A 20,731-nucleotide genomic window follows, 5' to 3' on the forward strand; every position below is an offset into this window, starting at 1 on the left:
AACAAAACTCAGAAATAAACATGCAAAAATATGCACACGCAATCCATATCAAGAAATTATTCAATGAAACACTTTGAATGCAAAGAAAGCCACGCTGCACATTATCGTGCAACATTAAAAAGGTTCAACATTAAAAAGATGTCACGGCCAAATGTCGTGGCTCACACCTGTAATCCCAGCACTTTGGAAGGCCAATGTGGGTGGATCACAAGGTCAGGAGTTCAAGACCAACCTGAGCAGCATAGTGAAACCCTGTCTCTACTAAAAATACAAAAAAAATTAGCCCAGCATGGTGACCTGCATCTGGAGTTCCAGCTACTCAAGAGCTGAGGCAGGAGAATTGTTTGATTTCGCAGGCAGAGATTTCAGTGAGCTGAGACTGCATGTCTGCACTCCAGCCTGGGTGACAGAGTGAAACTCCATCTCAAAAAACAAACAAAAAGATGTCACTATCAACATCAAGTGGGGGTGTGTGGAAATGGAGCCTTCACACATGCTGGGGGAACATAAGACAGCATGGCCATGCCAAAAGACAGTTTGGCAGTTTCTTAAAAGGAAAATATAAATTTACCTTATGGCTTTGGATGTAGTGGCTCAGGCCTCTAATCCCAGCATTTTGGGAGACCAAGGCAGGTAGATCACCTGAAGGAAGTCAGGAGTTCGAGACCAAACTTGGCCAACATGGTGAAACCCTGTCTCTTCTAAAAATACAAAAAAGTAGCCCAATGTGGTGTCGGGTGCCTTTAATCCCAGCTACATGGGAGGCTGAGGCAGGAGAATCGCTTGAAACTGGAAGGCAGAGGTTGCAGTGAGCTGAGATCATGTCACTGCACTGCAGCCTCAATGATAGAGCCCTACTCTGCCTCAAAAAAACAAAAAACACTTAGGTGCAGTGGCACATGCCTGTAATCCCAGCTACTCAGGTGGCTGAGGCAGAAGAATCACTAGAACTTGGGAGGTATAGGTTGCAGTGAGTCAAGATCATACTGCTGGACTCCAGCTTGGGCAACTCAGTGAGACTGTCTCCAAACAAATAAATAAATGAATGAATAAATAAATAAAAAATGTCAACATCAGTGGCTCTTTATATACTCACAGAATGGTGCATCCATTACCACCATTGATTTTAGAACACTTTTATTTCCCCAACAAGGAACTCTGTTATCTTTCATCATCACCCCTTCCAATTCTTCCTTCCACCCCCAACACTAGGTAACCAGTAATCTGCTTCCTGTCTCTCTGGATTTTCCTATCTTGGCATTTCATATAAATGGGATGACACAGTAGGTGGCCCTTGGTGACTGGCTGCTTGGACTTGGCATCAACTTTCAGGCTCACCCGCACGTGGCCCATGTCTGTGCTTCATTCCCTTCCACTGCCTTATTGCCCAAGTGGTGTCATAAGCTCTGCAGGTGGACTGTGAAAAGTCAGGGTGTGTGTTGTAATCCCTGGAACAATTGCTAAAGAAAGCATCTATAGCTAAAAACAGAGCGAAAAGACAGCGAAAAAGCCACTAGAGATGAAAGGATATGTGAAGAATCACTCCATTTATCCAAAAGGAGGAACAAAAAAGGAAAGAGAAATAGGCCAGGCACGCTGGCTCACTATTAAAAATACAAAAAAATAAATAAATAATTAGCGAGGCACAGTGGCACACACCTGTAATACCAGCTACTCGGGAGGCCAAGGCAGGAGAATCACTTGAATCTGGGAGGCAGAGATTGCAGTGAGCTGAGATCATGTCACTGTGTGCTCCAGCCTGGTTGACAAAGCAAGACTGTCTCAAAAAAAAAAAAAAAAACCACACACACACACACACACACAAATGGCATAGGTCAGAAATTCTATTGAACTGTAAGTGAACTAAACATTCCAAATGAAACTGAGATAGTGAGACTGAATTTTAAGAAACACAAACAAAAACATGACCCACCTGTCTAATGTGTAGAAGAGGCACGTTTTAATTACAAAAACACAGCCAAGATTAAAACAACAGGATGAAAAAAGATATCTATGGAAACATTAGTTATAAGAAAGCTCATTAACATTAGGTAAACAGATAAATAATATGCGGGCTTCCTACTTCTTTGATGAAACAATAAATAACTGAGAATATGAGGTTGGTGCAGTGGCTCAGGCCTGCAATTCCAGCACTTTGGGAGGCCAAGGTGGGCAGATCACCTGAGGTCAAAAGTTCAAGACCAGCCTGGCCAACATGGTGAAACCCCATCTCTACTAAAAATACAAAAATTAGCCAGGCACGTTGGAGGGTGCCTTTAACCCCAGCTACTCGAGAGGCTGACGTGGGAGAATGGCTTGAATCTGGGAGGCGCAAGTTGCAGTGAACCGAGATTACACCATATACTTCAGCCTGGGTGATAGAGCAAGACGTCGTCTCAAAAACAAACAAATACTGGAGAATGATACACTTTAAATTGCTGCATTTTGTGGTATGTGAATTACAGGTCAATTTCTTAAACAACTGGTAGGAAAAGGAAGGCACTGAAAATTATATTTTCTTTTGTAATTAAACAAGAGATTTCTTCCTCTCCAAAAAAAAAGTCCTCTTTCAGTTTCTGCAAACTTCCTCCTTCCCTCCGCTATCCATCCACCCAGAGGAATTGTTGTCTGTTCCCACCCAGATTAGAAAACTTTGCCTTTTAATTTGAGGCCTGGTAGGTAAAGTAGAGGTCCCAAGCCAAGAGAGAGAAGCGCCCCAGAGCCCTGTTCCATCTGAGCCTCCCATGCCCCATGACCCACTTTACCCCGTAATACACTTCCCTTCTGGTTTACCATCTGGAAAAAAGAATAAACTTATTTCTCTTATTCACCAATAATTATATAAACCAAAGATTACAAACAAGGGTGTCCTTAGCAACCTGATCTCATTCTCCTCAAATGCCAATTACTCTCCAGTAAAGGGATTGTCTTTCCAGACAACATCAATTCACTTGGAAATCTCACTAAAAACAGAAAAGTTAAGGTCTTCAAAAGTTTGCTGTACATAAACCATTTGCAGGAATGCATGGGGCTGAAGGTCAAAGGCAAAGAAAACAAGGCATAAATTACTTTTCCCTCATTTCGTTTGTCCTTGTACGCTCATGGTTAGTGATTAGTGCAGTGACAAAAATCTGCTTTTGAAGGTTTTTTTTTTTTTTTGGAGACAGAGTCTTGTTCTGTAGCCCAGGCAGAAGTGCAATGGCACAATCTCAGCTCACTGCAATCTCCATCTCATGGGTTCAAGAGATTCTCCTGCTTCAGCCTCCTGAGTAGCTAGGATTAGGGATTACAGACACCCATCACCATGCCTGGCTAATTTGTGTGTTTTTAGTAAATGCGGGGATTCACCATGTTGTCCAAACTAGTCTCAGACTCTCACAGGAGAAACACCATGTGATCTGCCCACCTCAATCTCCCAAAGTGCTGAGATTACAGGCGTGAGCCACCTCACCTGGCCAGGTTAATTTTCTCTAATGGAAGTAACAAAATAGGTATAATCAAAAAGTCACAGATATATCAAAACTTTTAAAACAGCGTTGGAGGCCAGGGGCAGTGGCTCATGAGTATAATCCCAACACCTTGGGAAGCCAAGGCAGGAGGATCACTTGAGACCAAGAGTTCGAGACCATCCTGGGCAACACAGCGAGACCTCTTATCTATAAAACATTTTTCAATGATACTGGAAAATGCTAACTTGGGTAGTGACAGTTTCAATGCATCATTGCCTGGTCTTCTGGGTTTTGCTTTGAACCTCGTAACAGATAATTAAGTCATGTGTCCAAGCTCAAGGACTTCCTGTTGCACACAGATGATGCTCCCTGGAGCACCCTGCTCCAATCCCCCTCCCTTCAACTTGTCCCAGTGTATCATATTCAACCCAGATCTGGGCAAGTCCCACTCATGTCATCTGCACTGCCCAGGCCAACAACCTAGAAAAGGTCCCCATCAACCCCCGCAAAGGGCAGAATGACTCAATCCACCCACATGGTGCAGGCCAGCTGCCTGCCTTGCACTCTCTCCAGATCTGGGCCAGTGTACAAACTACACAGCCAGGGTCCTGTGCTCAGTAGAGTCCCTAATGTTTGCTTGAATGCTCTGCTGCTTGAATCTATTTTTTTGAGACATAGTCTCTCACTGTCACCCAGGCTGGAGTCCAATGACATGAGCTTGCCTCACTGCAGCCTCCACCTCCTGGGTTCAAGTGATTCTCCTGCCTCAGCCTCCTGAGTAGCTGAGATTACAGGTGGCCACTACCATGCCCAGCTAAGTTTATTATTTTTAGTAGAGACAGGGTTTCACCATGTTGGCCAGGCTGGTCTTGAAGTCCTGACCTCATGATCCACCTGCCTCGGCCTTCCAAAGTGCTGGGATTACAGGTGTCAGCCACTGTGCCCAACCCACTTGAATCTTAATTTCTGAAAATTATTGAATTTTGTTTTGTGCGAATCCATGCAAATTAAGTAGCAGTTCCTATTTCAGAGCCACTTAATGAAGATTCTTGGATGGCTGGAGTAGGCCGGGATTTAAAGTAAGGGGCTGGCCATGCACAGAGCCCCTCCAACACGGAGACCTTTCCCTTGCTCTAAAATAACCCTCTCAGAGCCATTTCCTAATGGAGCCTGAAATAGCCTGGTGACCTGTCCTCAACTGTTTTAATCACTGGCTGTCCCCTTCTTCAAGAGTGATGCATTTCACATAAGTGCATAATTAATACTAACAAGAGGGGCTGTGCCCATGGGCTGAGGTCCTGTCATGGGTGTTTTGTGTTCGGGGTCCCTGGGAGGCACAGGACCCAGATCTGTTTTTATAATATGACAACAGATCACTCTACAGTGCCCTGTCCTGAGCAGGACAAGACCTAGCAACCCTTTCAGTCAATGCTGAAACATCTCCCAGGCATGAGCAATGGTGGCATTTACAGGATGGTTGGAAGCACATGGCAGTGGGCCAGCTGTGCCTCAGTGGCTCTGGCGGTTCAAACCCACAACCCAGCCAACTAACCCTGGGCTCCAACCAGCCTGCCTAATTGGGAACAGCCATTCCCAGCTGCACTCAGGCATCTGAAAGACCCTTTCTTTCCCACGAAGCCTCTTGCAGGGTTTCAGAAAGGAAGGGGAAACCCCAAACCCATATAACTCTAATAACATTACTTCTTGGTCGTAATGGGGGTAGGGGGAGGGTGCTTCTTCCTCTGTTGAATTTCAACCTGACACCAGCCTGGTAGGGGTAAGAGCAATGCCATTTGCTTGATCTCACAAACAACATCGGATCAGCCCTCCAAGAGACAAAGCTAGGGACTGAGACTGGCTAGCAAAACCAGGACTGGAACTGACTGGGCCTCTCTGACTTGGGAGCCTTAAGGCAGGCTGTTGGTGTCTGCAGATCTCACCCTAGTGTAGCCTGTGTGATCAGCCAGGGCTGAGGTTCTCTCTGCTCACAGAGCTTTCCCTCTAAAGGACACTGATGGGGCCATGATCCTGTCAGATCATCTGTCCTTGGGAACACTCTTTTCTAGAGAACTTCAATGACGAAGAGAGAGTGGGTCCACTGACTTCTGTATCTCTGAAAATACCCTTGTTAAAGTACATAAGGACCCAACACTTCACTTATAATCAGACAGTTCGGGACCCTCTGCTCTGAGAGCATCAACATTGGCCATCACCTTCTCCTGTTTGGGTCTCAAACTCTGCCTCTGGAGCCTTGTTTCAAAGGCTAAGTTTCCAGCCAGAACAAGTGCCCACGCTCTGCTCTCCCAACCCATGCCCCTGCCATAGCCAGGAAGGCTGAGGACAGACAAGGTCTTTGCTCTCCTAGACAGAGCTGACCATGACTGAAGGACCCTCAGATGCAAGAAGAATGCTTTGTCCTTTTTTGTCACTGTGCTGACCATCTTGGGAGCTGATTATGTTTTTTAAACCTTCTGGGAACACTTAAGGCCCCCAGCACTGCAAAAGAATTAAGTCAACTGAGATGAGACATGTTTTTCCAATTAGTTATAAACCACCCATGTTGGAGTTTTTATAAAACTGGCTGGTTGCTTTTCCATTATCCAAGATTCCTCATTCTTTCTGCATAAATAATTTCATAAGGTTTTCAAGTAAATTTGGTACTAAAGGCCCACGACCATGGAATAAGCAGGACACTCACAGTGAAATGCTAAAGCCAAAATCTTCTCTTCCATGTGCCATGCTATGAGAAAGGAGATGGCAAGTAACTTTCTACCAAACTTTCTTACCTCAGGCTTAAGACACACATCAACAGGTACAACGACGTTTGTGTTGGGATATGCATTTTACTACATACATGTATCTTTAAAAAGACTTTTCCCAGCAGGGCTTACACCTGTGACCCCAGCACTTTGGGAGGCCAAGGCAGGTGCATCCTTTGAGGTCATGAGTTTCAGATCAGCTTGGCCAACATGGCAAAACCCCTTCTCTACTAAAAATAGAAAAATTAGCTGGGCATGGTGGTGCATGCCTGTAATCCCAGCTACTTGGGAGGCTGAGGCTGGAGAATTGCTTAAAATGGGAGGTGGAGACTGCAGTGAACCCAAGATTGCACCACTGCACTGCAGCCTAAGGGATCAGGAAGGGGAGTGACCCTGTCTCATAAATATATAAGCAAGCAAGCAAATAAATAAATAAATAAAGTAGGCTGGACACCGTGGCCTCATGCTTGTAATTTCAGCACTTTGGGAGGCAGAGGCGGGTGGAGCAGGAGCTCAGGAGTTCAAGACCAGCCTAGGCAAGATGATGAAACCCCCATGTCTACTAAAAATACAAAAAATTAGCCAAACATGGTGGTGGGTGCCTGTAATCCCAGCTACTCGGGAGGCTGAGGGAGAGAATTACTTGAACCCAGGAGACAGAAGTTGCAATTAGCTAGATTGCACCTCTGTACTCCAGCCTGGGCAACAGAGCTAGACTCCATCTCAAAATAAAATTAGATGGAGAGGTTGAGTGTGTGTGGTGGCCCATACCTGTAATGCCAGCACTTTGGGAGGCTTTGGTGGGAGGATTGCTGGAGTCCAGGAGTTTGAGGCCAGCCTGGGCAACATAGGGAGACCCTGCCTCTACTCCTCCCCTGTCACACACACACAAATTAAAAATGTAGCCAAGTGTAGCGATGCCTACCTACTTGGGAGGCTGAGATGGGAGGATTGCTTGAGCCCAGGAATTTGAGACAGACTGAAACCATGCCTCACAAAGGTAAGCCTGAAAGGGTACATGGCAAGCAAACCGGGTCAGAGCAGCAGGTTCCGCTCCAACTGATCTCCACTACCACTGAAGGAGCTGCTTTCCCTCCCACTTTCAATTTCTGTGGATTTTTATACTACAAAACAAAGAGTAATTACTTAGAAGCATTCTAGGACAACATATATGTAGAATTTTATAAAATTTTTGCAATAACCTCTTTTCAACTTTGTCACCTTTCAGATAAAGAAAATGACAACATGCCTCATTCCAGATACTCAATCAAAATTTTGGGAGGAGTAGGTCTGAAAGTATATATTAATAAATAAAACACAGATTCGCATAACCCTCAATGTGTGAGAACCACTGTGTTGGACGATAACGGAAAGAACACTCTCATGAAGGAAGCACTTGGCCATGATAGTGTAAATAAGCACTGTGGGAAGGGATCTTAAAAGATGAGGCTGGAAGTGGATGGTTCAGAAGTGAGGGGCTTTGTATGCCACACTAAGGCATTTGAGTGTGTAATGATGACAAAACCATTGAAGATTTTTAAAATAAGGAAGTGTTGTGACTGGCCGTCTGCTTCCACAAAGGAAGAAACAGGACACTGAATGTGCAAAGGCAGCAGGTCAGGAGGCTGCTGTTCCAGTCCCCTTGAGAAAAGAAGGCAGCAAACCACACACCCTGTGTGTACCTATGAAACAATCCTGCATGTTTTGCACATGTACTTCAGAACCTAAAGTGCAATGAAATATTTTTTTAAATAAGGAGGAGGCCTGGAGCTGCTAGAGGATGGAATAAAGGACCAATTCAAAGAGTACTTGGGGCTGGATCTGTCAGGACTGGTCACCAAATGAGGGGGATTAAGAAATGGCAACATTCATGGATGATGACAACACTAATCAGATTGGGAAATGCAGGGGGAGAGAGTAGATCCAGGCGGGGAATGAATTCCCCCTTGGCTATGCTTAGTTTGAGTGCACCCAGGGACACGTGTGCACACTCCACATGCATTCTGGGAAGACTGGTCTGGAGCCATCAAGACAGATGTGAATCTGGAAGTAATGAACACAGCTGAAGGAAAGCTATGGGAAGACGAGATGTAGGGCAGAATCCTAAAGACCTGCAAAGGACACATCCAAGGCCAAGTACCAAGAGCAACAGAGGATCAACCTTCTAAGAAGTGTAACAATGAGCAAACTGGGGGGTGGGAGGTCAAGAAGCAGAGGTTGCTGTCTTATGTCATAGGACAGAAAGCCCAAAGCCAGTCATCTTATTTGGCATTGCAACTTTATTGATGAACTTAGTGACAGTCAAGAGGCAGAAACCCACATTTTATAGATCGGGAGACTAGGTCTCAGTGCTTAAGTGACCTATCTAAAGTCATGAGGCTTAAGTCATACATTTATCCGGTAACTAGCAGATAACTGTACAGGAGATATGAAGATGTGCTTATGAAAGAACAAGGGGAGGAAGTCACAGACACAATACTGGAGTACAACTTACTAAATGCTAGCTAAGGCAAAGACCTAGGAGCAACCCAGAGGAAAAGCAGCCAATTCCCTAACAGAAAGCGGGTTGGTGGTGGGGAGGGGGGAAGGGAGGCCTCCCAAAAGCATACCTGGCAGTGGGTCTTATAACTGAGCTGTGAAGGATAAGGAGAGTCAGACCATGGCAGGGGCTCTAGGAAGAGAAAGCAGCATCAATCATATCAGGAAAAAATTCTGTAAGTAATTCAGATGGAGAAGTCGAAACTGTGACATCACCAGAAAAGATGGGAAGATATATGCACCCGGACATTCAAATAACTGTTCTCAAAGGTCTTCAATGCGAAACTTTCTCAAACAAAAGTATCTTAATAATCGTTTTATGGGTGGGAAAGGCCTGAGGAGGCAAATGCACACAGGAAAGAAAGAAACGGTGAGAAAGGACACAGGAGTGTACCTCTAAAAATTGAAAGGGAAGTTTTTTGCTTTGAAGACTAATACAAAAGTACGGCTTATGTGTGTGTGTATGTATAAATTTATAATAAACAACTGTTATTACATTTCAAGAAATCTAAGTTATCCTCAATGCTCATGTGAGGTCAACCTCTGGACTCTCCATCTTACAGAGTTTTCCTTTTAGCTCCGAAGTTGAACCTGACCTTACCGTTTTCTTATTTTTACTTAGGGTGCTTACACTTTAAAGTGTGGCTGAGAAAATATAAAAATGTTACAAATTCAATTGCTGTCTCTACAATAAATTGTATATTTTCTCTACCTTTTTATGCTTAATCTCTCTTACAGGAACGTGAGAAGGGAGTTTCTGGCACGTTCAAAATCCCTATCAAACCGTACACTTATACAGAACTGAGCCATTTTCTGACCACATTGAAAGCATATCGATGTTTAATGTGATAGCCTCTAGCCACATGCCCAACAACTGTCACATATGCCCAACAAAAGCTTGTAAATTACCTCTTCATCAGAATTAAGCATTCTACAAGCAGCCAAAAATTAATTAATTTAAACTAGAAAAGCTTTAAGTTTCAAGATAGCTCAAAGTGATTACAATCTTCAACAGATCAATAAAAGCAGCCCCCACAAAAAATCCATTGTTATATCCACATCTCTACCGATGGAATACGAAATATGTTCTAATGTTATCTTTTTAATAATATAAATGGATTTTGGATAACATACTTACACTTTCAACTACCCCCTCCCAAGATGAATGGTGAATGGCCAGTCTTTGTGAGGCCCTGCTTTGATGGGAAGACAGTGGGGAGGCATGAACCTGATGCCAAAGATCAAATTGCATATCAAAGTTTAAAATGCACACCATACTATACACGCTGATCATTACGCAGTTTTCTAAACAGGTCTGCACTGTTCAATATAAAAGCCACTAGCCATATGGGGCCATAAGTACTTGTATGTGACTCTTACAAATACAGGTGTGTTTTGAGTGCTAAATACACAACAGACTTGGAAAAAATAATATAGACACACAGAACAACCTTCAGTTTCAAGGGCCCTGTGCTGGAATCTATCGAAGTATAGCTGTGTAATAATCACTCAGACAGCTAGTTAGAAATAGATTCTTGGATAGTAGCTCCAAAATTTTTTATTCTCCAAGTTTGAAATGGGAGTTGGGATTCTTTGTAAATTTCCCAGGCAAAACTCTGTGTAGCTATGTTTAGAGAGCAAGTGTCCTCATCAACAAAGCTCTTGGCCACAAACCAACCTCAAAGTCAACTAGAGAGGAAAGGGCCCAAAGGCAAAGGAAAGAACCATTTTAAAAATCTTTAAAATACAAATTAAACAGAAATAAGACACTATTATACACCCACCAGATTGCCAACATTTTTAAGTCTCACAATACCAAGACAGACTATGATGTAGAGCAATGAGATTTCTCACACACAGCCAAACACTACTTTAGAGAAAACCTCAGTATTTTCTTACAGGATTGAAAATAGTCCTATCCATGACCAACCACTCCAATACCCACATGTCTCACATGGGGTACGAGATGCATGTACAGGAATATCCAACACAATGTTGTTCACCACAGCCAAAGGAGAAAAAAAATTACAGCAAAATGGCTATATAGTGGTATAACCACACAATAAGGAACTACACAGAAAAATGATAGTGAAAGAACTCTAACTTCTTACAAAAATATGAACTGAATTCAACACATAATGTTGTGCGGAAGAAATCATACATCTCTTGAATCAATTCACAAGAATACATCATAACATATAAATTTATTTCACAGAAATTCCATAAAGCAAGTAATAAGCCATTTGTCTAGGAATACCTACAACATTGATACAGTTATAAAGAACATGAAAGTGGTTACCATGGAGGGCACTAGAATATTGCCTCTGAAAGGAGAGAACAGGTTCCCACAGGGACAGACAGAGAGCTTTCGCGGGCTGGTAATATCCTACTTTTGTGGGCTGGTAATATCCTACTTTTGTGGGCTGGTAATATCCTACTTTTGCGGGCTGGTAATATCCTACTTTTGTGGGCTGGTAATATCCTACTTTTGCGGGCTGGTAATATCCTACTTTTGTGGGCTGGTAATATCCTACTTTTGTGGGCTGGTAATATCCTACTTTTGCGGGCTGGTAATATCCTACTTTTGTGGGCTGGTAATATCCTACTTTTGCGGGCTGGTAATATCCTACTTTTGCGGGCTGGTAATATCCTACTTTTGTGGGCTGGTAATATCCTACTTTTGCCCAGGGTGGTCACACAAATACTGGCCTTTTAGTTTTTGTTAAATCTTATGTATTAGTTATAGTAACAACTAGGTACTATAATAAATGGACTCAAAAAATATTTAATGGCTCTAATAAAAATAGAGGTTTACATAACTGTCCAAAGCAGATACCTCTCTCTCAAAGAGCTTCACTTGAATAAATGGAAAAGCACACCATTCATGGATAGGAAGACTTAGAATCATAAAGATGTACATTTCTCCTTATTTTAATCATTAAATCCATGCAGTAAAAATGTCAATAGGCTTTTTCAAAACAAATTATAAAAATTAATAAAGAACTATAAACATGTGAGATAGCCAAGAAATTGGTAATGAAGGTGGATTGATTGCCCTTTCAGAGACTAGAACAAATTCTTTTTAAAGCTAGAATAATCAGCAGATAAACAGATCAATAAAATGTAAGTGGAATTTTCAAGATAGATCCAAACACATAATGGGTATTCAAAATATTATAAATGTAGTATCTGAAATGTTTTGAGTGTAACACAAAACTTGAAAGCAATTTTTAAAATTAGATGTAATTCCATTACAGCAATATAAAAAATTTCCTCATGGCAAAACACGGTAAGCAAAGTCAAAGGACAAGCAAACTTAAAAGCAATGGTGTAAGTCATTACACCAAGAGCTAATTCCCTTAATATATCTAAAGCTCCTACATATCAATAATAAAACAGTAACCATATAGCGCAAAAATAGGTAGCATATACGAACAGTGAACTCTCAGAAGAAGAATTACAAATGACTCATTCACATGAAAAGATGCCCAAACTCTGTAAGAGAAATCTAAGTTAAAAATCAGAATAAAATGACATTTTCACCAATCAGATAAACTCTACTAGCACTCTGTACTGTTGAGTGTATAAGGAAACAGACACACTAAAACCTTGTTGAAAGTATATACAGATAAAACGTTAATGGAGAACAATTTGGAAATGTGGGAGATGATGTATTTACATGTACGTATTATGTACTTCAGCACTGATATAATAGCAAAAGTGGCGGCGGGGAATACTAAGCATGTTACATTCAGTGGATGGAGTGAATGCTCTACAGCCATCACAAAGAATCCAGCAGTCCCATAAGTACCAAGATGAAGTGATCCTTTAGATACCCAGAGCAGCAGATCTTTTCCTTGTTGCCTTCACTACTGGTAGAGTCATCTTTGGTAAGGTAATGCAGAACATCTAATTGAAGAATATGACTTCCCATAAATACTGAAGAAGAATTCAAAGCTACCAATTGGGGAAAGAGCTTTTTATAAAACAGTGTAAAAATCTACAAACTGCCTAGAAAACAAAACATCCTGCATAAAATTCTAACTGAAACCATCCAAAACGGAATTCTTTACTGCACTTGCAAGCTTCCCTGTCTCATCATCCTACCAAATCTGCCTTTCCTCCTACATCTCCAGTTTCACGTAATGCTGTCACTTCCACCCAGGCCCTCAAGCTACAAACAAGAACCTTCATTCATACTTTCTGGGTTCCCAAAAGTTTTCTAATAATTTCTCTAAGTGCTCATATTCAATTGTCACTGGCCTATAAGGTTGACTTTCCCTTTAGATTGTGAGCTTCTTAAGGCTTGAGAACAACTTCATGCATCTATGCATTTCTACCAATCCCTGAGTGGAAGACCTGGCTCCACATGTGCTTTTCATTCACTGGAAAAAAATGGGAAAGGGAAGCATCATGCCTCAACAGTTTGCTTAAAGTCAAGGAGAGCAGACTAATAAACAGTTCCTATTTACCTTCCAGCTTTCCTCTATTAATTGCTACAATTTGAAACTCTAACTACAAATGTCAAATAAATACAAGAAACATAAAGACACCTTATTCAACATTCAGTAAGTACTTCCTGTGTAAGTACAACGGATGAACACAAACATGGTTGTCCTTGCACTCACAAAACCTACGGGCCAGTAAAAGGACAATTAAATGAAGAATACAAATGACAGATCACTAAGTCTTACATTACATAGAGAGAAAGCATCATGAGAACACCAAGTAGAGAGATGTACATGACATTACACTCTCAGGAGTATTCCTTGTCCCCTGAATTGTACAGCTAACGGCATATTCTAATCCCACATAAACCAAACACACTCGGCTTAGCCAGTGAGAAGCACTGTTCTGCCAGGACAGGCCTCCAGCCATCAGACACAGCAGCCTCTATTCCTCCTCAGGCAACCCCAGATAACAGCACAGAGAGCCCAGACGTCCTTAAGCTCCATGGTAAACTCATTATGTTGAAAACAGCCAGAGTGTGATTAACTCACAAATCCCCAAGTGTGTTCTCAGATCATCCACAGGAACCAAAAAGCAGAGAACTTTTCCAAATGCACAGAAACAGAAGCAGAAAGCAAGTGATTTAATCAAGACACCACAGAGATTAAAGGTAAGCATCTACTTACCACGTGAATGAGTGTGTTTGTCTTATTTTGATATGTCTTAACCAACTATACAAAACTCCTATTAACTGAGAAAAGATTTATTAGACTCCCTTGTGAAATCACAGGTACTAGATGAACTGAATCCATAACTGCTAAACTATGAAACACAACTAAAGGCTAAACTAGGAAGCTTCAGTTTTATTGCAGGCAACCTCCTGACATAAACACAATCTAGATAAAAAAAATAAAGCTCAACAACATACAAACATCCCCAAAAAATCACACAGAACACAGACACACAGAAAGGGTGGGCCTGCTTTTTATCCACAGCACTGTCAAGCTTTCTCTGGTAAAGGAAAGCCAGGAAGTTCATCCCTGAACAGAATGAAGGGGATGAATACAAGAACAAGGAAGCCCTTCTATGAAGAGAGTTTGGAGTGTGCTTCTGTGTGTATATGTGCTCACATTTTTAGTCTCTTTGGTGTGAAAGGAAAATAAATCTTGGGGCCCCTAAATCACTAAGCTAAATGGAAAAGCTGATCTGGGGACTGCTTAGGGACAACCTGCCTGTCACTGAGATAGATGCATAGCTGATTGCCTCCTTTGGAAAGGCTAATCAAAAACTCAAAGAATGCAAGCACTCCTCTCTCTCTCACCTATCTGTGACCCAGAAGCTCCTTTCCAGCTTCAAGTCTTCTTCGTGCTTTGCTTCAAGTGGTCCTACCTTTCCCGATACAAGCATTATGCTTTTTACGTATATTGACTAATGTCTCAAATCTCCCTAAAATGTGTAAAACTAAGCTGTGTTCCAACCACCCTAGGCACATGTCAATCAGGACTTCCTGAGGCTGTCTCAGGAGTGTGCATCCTCAAACTTGGCAAAATAAACTTTCTAAATTAACTGAGACCTGTCTCAAATTTTTGGGGTTACAAATAATACCAGCAAATCAGGAGACCTGAAGGGAAAAATAAGGTAGTGTAACTCCATTATGACTGAAAAATGAATCTGGTATATCCACACAATAGGATATTACTTAGCAAATAAAAGGAAATGAACTATTCACATGGAAACACCATGGATGAATCTCAAGATAATCACGTTGAATGAAAAAAGCCAGAAAAAAGAATACCACATGATTCTATTTATATAATATATAAGTTAAAAAATGGAAACTAATTTACAGTTACAAAAAGCTTATCAGTGGTTGCCTGTGGATCAGAAGCAGGAGGGAGACAGTACTGAAGGGTACAAGGAAACTGTTGGGATGACAGGTACGTCTATTATCTCTAGTGGTGACAGCTCTATGGCTGAAGACCTATGTGAAAACATCTAACTTTACACTTCTAATATGTGCAGCTTGGGTGTCACGTGACTCCTCAATAAAGCTGTTTAAAATTTTTTGATAAAAATAGGTTCACACTGACCACCAATCGGGTTTAACTGAAACCTTACAAAATGAAGGAGACCATTTTCACTTTCAGAAGGATATCTATCTGATCGCCATTACATATCATGCTTTGTGGACAAGCAATTTCAGAATAAATACAGATTTCAAATACTTATATGTCTGTATTTCTTCCCATTCATCCTTTCATGATTTAAAAAGAGCTAAAGCATTTTACAAAAAATTTCATCACTTCAATTTTCTTAGAGAGACTCTGAAATTCAACAAACATTTAACTTTTTGGAAAAGACAGAACCTTAAACACCATCCTGTCCAACTTTCTCAATTTAAGGAAGTAAACTTAGCCCCTCCCCTTGTAGGGAATTCATCCAGTCTCATGGCTTTGAAGTCAGCTCTGTGTTGCTGACACCTGCCTTTGTCATTTTAATCTTGACCTCCCCACTGAACTACAGACATTTATTCCACTGCCCACTAAACCACCTCACTTGACTATCTAATCAGTATCTAAAACCAATTGTGGCCAAAAGGCATCTTCTAATTCCCCTCACCACCAACTTCTCCTCCAATTTCTCCCATCTCAGTAATTGAATGATCACACATTCAGTTCTCAACTAAAACCTAGAAATCAACTCTTGACTACTCATCTCCTGCCTTCCACATAGAATCCACACTTAAGTTCTTAGCTCTGTCTGCAAAGTAGATTGCCAACGCTGGCCCAGGCTTCATCTACACAGCTACTATGGCTTCTTACCCAGACAACAGCTCTGAAAGGTCCCCATTTCCTTTTCTGCCTCTACCAATCAGTCACTACACAGTAGCCACAGTCATGAAGCCATCAATCCCCAGACCTAGTACACTCTAGAGACTTGCTGCCATCATTAAAGTGAAATCCTAACTCCTTATTCTGCCCTAAAAGATTAAGGCTCTTTCCACCTCTCTAGCCTCATCTGCCACTATTTCTTCTCTGGCTACATTCCAACATTTCATACTGACTGTCTCCCACATACTAAACTCATTTCCACCCCAAAACCAACGCTTTCCCACCTTCATACCTGAAACACACACAGATATTTCATTATTTATATCTCAACTCAAATAACATCTTCAAAAGCTTCCCAGACCTCACAATCTACAGAAGAACCCCTGGTGAGAAGCTGGTGGTGAGGGAAATCAGGAGCCCTTTGGCCACAATAAGTTTAGAAATGTATTAGGTATTCAAGTGAATATTTAATTCACGTATCATAGACCCCATTTTACTGATGTTACGGTACTTATCACTATCTAAATTATCTTGTAAAGTTTTTTACTTATTATATATGCTAATAAAATTTATTCATTTATTCATTCATTTATTCCTGCTATGCCTGTCAGAAGCATTAGCCCCCATAAGAACTGTGATTCTTTCTTATTTTACTTGAAAGTATTTATTTTCAGGTGCCTGGTACTACTAGGTAAAAAGTATGCACGTGCATTTTTTTTAAAGTATATTTTGAGTCTTTATTCATTTCTAAGTGTGACGATTGAGCTTCCACACTCAAACCTGAGTGAACCTTTTTACAATAACAGAACATTATCAGTCTGATGTTTAAAAATAAAGGTCAATTTCAACTGTCCTATTTATTATAAAAGATTCCAAATCTCCTTCTTCAAACCTTTTTATTTCAGCATTTTACGTGTCTGATGTTTAAATTTCAATTTCAACTGTGCTGTTAATTTATGAGTCTTCAAATTATGCTTCTAAAGAACTGAAAAATTCAACTGCTGGCCTGCCTCATTATCATGAGATTTCTATTTGATATAATATCAACTTATCAACGTACAGGAATGTTGTTAATTTTGAGATTTGACTGCCTGTCACTATAATAGTGCACTTTTCAATAAGAATCAGGTCAATATAAAAAGTACTTACTTTTAATAATTAAATTGGGATCTCTGATATCTTGCCTTTGGGATACTTAGCAAATAGTCACTTACATAACATACTATCTAAATGCACCAATTTAAACATTTTTAATTCCTTTATTTTCTTTTTTAGAATTTCAAAGCTTTCAGACACTGCTACCAAAAAAAAAAAAATCACAATAGATTTTTTTATCTGGTTGTTACACATTATAAATGATCTCATAGTAAATTATTAATCACTGGGATGTACATTTTATAAGGACAGAAATATTTATCCAGTTGGTTCATTGTTTCCCCCAGCACCTATTCCTGGCACATTATCAGCTTAAAATAATATGTATTGTTAAATACCTGCAAGCTCCTGTTTTAGCCTATGGAGATCGCCATATTACTTCCACATTTAGAGCATACTGCTGATATGTGTAATCTCTTCTTGCTGTTGCTTGATGCCATGACAATATTAAGCATGATCTGAACAGCGATTCTAAATCACAAGTTCTTGAATTTCAAGTTATAGAGTGATATGTGGCAAGTGTGTGGCAAGAGATCAACATAGATTTTTGCATTAGGTGTGATCAACATAGATTCTCTTACGTTGTGCCGAGGAGGCGAGACTCAATATGGAGTCTGGATACACAGACTGCTCTAGGGCTAGGGAGAAAGCCACCGACAGAACACCGTCTGTCTGTGCGTCTCTGAATATAGACTGCCAGAGTATCAAGTTTTATACTGATGCCAAGGCGAATGTTAAATAGCGCTCCAGGGCTGATAACAAACATTGCCATAATAAAGTCGTCAGAAGCAACAACTGTGAATCCTAGAAAAGCAGCTCAGTTTTTTGTGCTGCAAGTAATTTGTACTAATGAAAATTAAATTAGTCAATTTCATGAAGAATCATTCATGAATAATCAAGGTCATTCCTAAAACATTACCCTTGCCCTCACATTTTTAAGATAAAAGCAGCAGAGATACAACTAGTTTGCTGGGAACTACATATAACACAGTGAACACAAGTAGAAATGTGTGTCATCTGAATGCCACCTATCATGTCAAAGTAGGCCGACACTTCAGATCTGAAGCAAGCAGCTCTCTTCCACCTTATAAATCCTAAATATAAATCACGGTTCCAAATTCAAACAAGTAACCTCTGGCATTTATAACCTGTTTCTAAATATGAAAATAAGAATAATCCCTGTCTAGATTTGTAAATAATAAAATTTATCAAGAAAAAGAAAACTAAACATACTTCTGATCCTTTGACCAACATGGTCTGCCTGCCTGGCTGGCTGGACTCAGGTGGAGCAAGTGCAGAACCCACTGGGAAAGCTCCAATACAAGGTAAGAAGACAAGTAAACAGGCCATTATTTAAGAAACAAAACAGCCTCTTATAAAATATACATTATACCACTTCACACCCACCCAGATGCCTATAATCAAAAAGATAGTAACGATTGACAAGAATGTAAAGAAACTGGAACCCTCACACATTGCTGGTGAGAATAAAAAATGATACAGTCACTATGGAAAACAGTTCCTCAAAATATTAGATGTAGTTATCATATAAGTCAGCAATTCCACTCCTAGGTATGCACATGAAAGAACTAAAAACAGATCTACACAAAAGCTTCTAGGCAAGTGTTCACAGCAGCATTTTTCTTAATTGCAAAATGTGAAAACAACCCAAATGTCCAACAGACAAATAAAATGTGGCATATATCCATAAAATGGAATAATATTTAGCAATTAATAAAAAAATGCATGATGATATGCAAAGATAGATAAACTTTGAAAACATGCTAATGAAAGAAGTCAGACACAAAGACCACAAGTCATCTGATTGCACCTACATAAAATGTCTAGAATAGGATAATCTACAGAGACAGAAAGTAGATGAGTGGTTGCTTAAGGCTGAGAGATTTGGAAAAAATAGGGAGTGACTGAATGGGAACAAGGTTCTTTTGTGTGATGGAAATGTTACAGGTTAGACAGTGGTGATAGCTGTACAACTGTGACTATATTAAAACATTGAACTGTACACTTTAAATGGGTGAGTCCTATGGTATGTGAACTATATCTTGATAAAGCTATTAAAATATATTTTGCATTATCTTTAAATAATTATAGCTTTCAACCATCAAATCACATGTCTTATCAATATGAAGTATGGACATGTTGTCACCCCAACAGCTACATTACATATGGCTCACAAAGTCCTCTCACAGCCCCCAGTCCCCATGACCAAGAGTATTTCCCAGGGCATTTCTGCCAGAGCTCCCAGAAAAGATGCTTTCTCTTCCTAGGATCATGGGTGGAGCTGGTTTCAACTGGGGCTCCTTCTGTGACAAGAGAGAATAGGCTAACACTTTAAGAAAAGCAGAATGAGAGAGGGAGTGGGGCAGTGGGATAAAGAAGGAGGGGGAAAGAGAAAGGTGAGAAAGGAGGAGACACAGAGAGGAAGAGCACAGTAATTATTGTTGGAGCATCTGCATCCAGCCATGCTGGCTAGTTTAAAGAGGGTTTCTGTAATTTGCTTTTAGGAGAGTCTTAATATGTTACTTCACTAAAAACTCTTTCCCTAACTTAACTGATAAACTTTCTCAGGATATATACACAAGTAAAACTAAATCCTGTGCCATAAAAAAAATATGAAACATTGGAAAGAGCACACATAGCTCAGTGGTTAAATGAAGTCAGACAGACTTTGATTCAAATGTGAGTCCCAGGCTTACCTAAGTGACCTTGGGTACACACAATTTAACTTCCCTAAACCTTAGTTGTCACTTCTGTAAAATGGGAGCCCTAGGTTTGGTTTTCTTACAGAGAGGCCACTGTCCATATTAAATAAAATAACTCATGGCAGTGTCTCAATACAGAACCTGGCATATGAAAACACAACAGTATGACCCACCATTATTAGTGGTAAACTCATGATTTATCACATGTATATATAGAGCATAGAAAAGTATTGTTTTAAAGCAAAGATAGCATGAATAAGACTAGTAGGTAAGAGCCAGAGAAAACTGTACCATGCTTCACAAAAAATACTTCTTATTTATTTTAAGATGTTAGAAACTAAACCTAGTAATGGCAAAGACAACAGCCAGAACCAAAAATGCTAATTCATAAAATGAATTCTGGTTCTTAGCTAACATTGTCCAATACATACTTTGGTCAGAGTTATTTCTTCTTAGCCTTCAGTTTGCAATCACTTTTGGAAACCACTCCCTACTTGCAAATAGACAGCTTCAGACAACTATTTTTTTTTTCTGTTTTGCTTTTTTATTGTATTTGGATAAAGATCCACCTAAAAATTAGCTGTTTTTTATTTTCCCAAAGTGTGATTATGTTTTCACTATTGCTGCTTCTATAGAGGGCATTGAGATAGAGAGATACAGATGAAACATTAAATGCCACAGTGAGTAGAAATAATGACTATAAAAAGTCATAAATATTATTATTTGGTAATATAACTATTTAGATTGCTAAGCTTTCTGTTTTTCTACAACACTGCATATTACTACATCCACATGAGAGAACTCCCTCCATTTATCTACTGCCCATA

At 40.3% G+C, this 20,731-nt stretch overlaps 1 long non-coding RNA gene across 1 annotated transcript in view; it reads left to right on the forward strand.

Annotated features, from left to right (window-relative positions):
* Nucleotides 1-9,457, forward strand: part of LOC144580391 (uncharacterized) — an 88,307-nt gene extending 78,850 nt beyond the window's left edge. Inside the window, exon 9 of the long non-coding RNA XR_013529837.1 lies at nucleotides 7,437-9,457. This is a non-coding gene — a long non-coding RNA (uncharacterized LOC144580391). The remainder of the gene's footprint in view (nucleotides 1-7,436) is intronic.
* The last annotated feature ends 11,274 nt before the right edge of the window (nucleotides 9,458-20,731 follow it).

The sequence above is a fragment of the Callithrix jacchus genome, chromosome 19 (genome assembly GCF_049354715.1).
Source record: "Callithrix jacchus isolate 240 chromosome 19, calJac240_pri, whole genome shotgun sequence".
Lineage (NCBI taxonomy): Eukaryota > Metazoa > Chordata > Mammalia > Primates > Cebidae > Callithrix > Callithrix jacchus.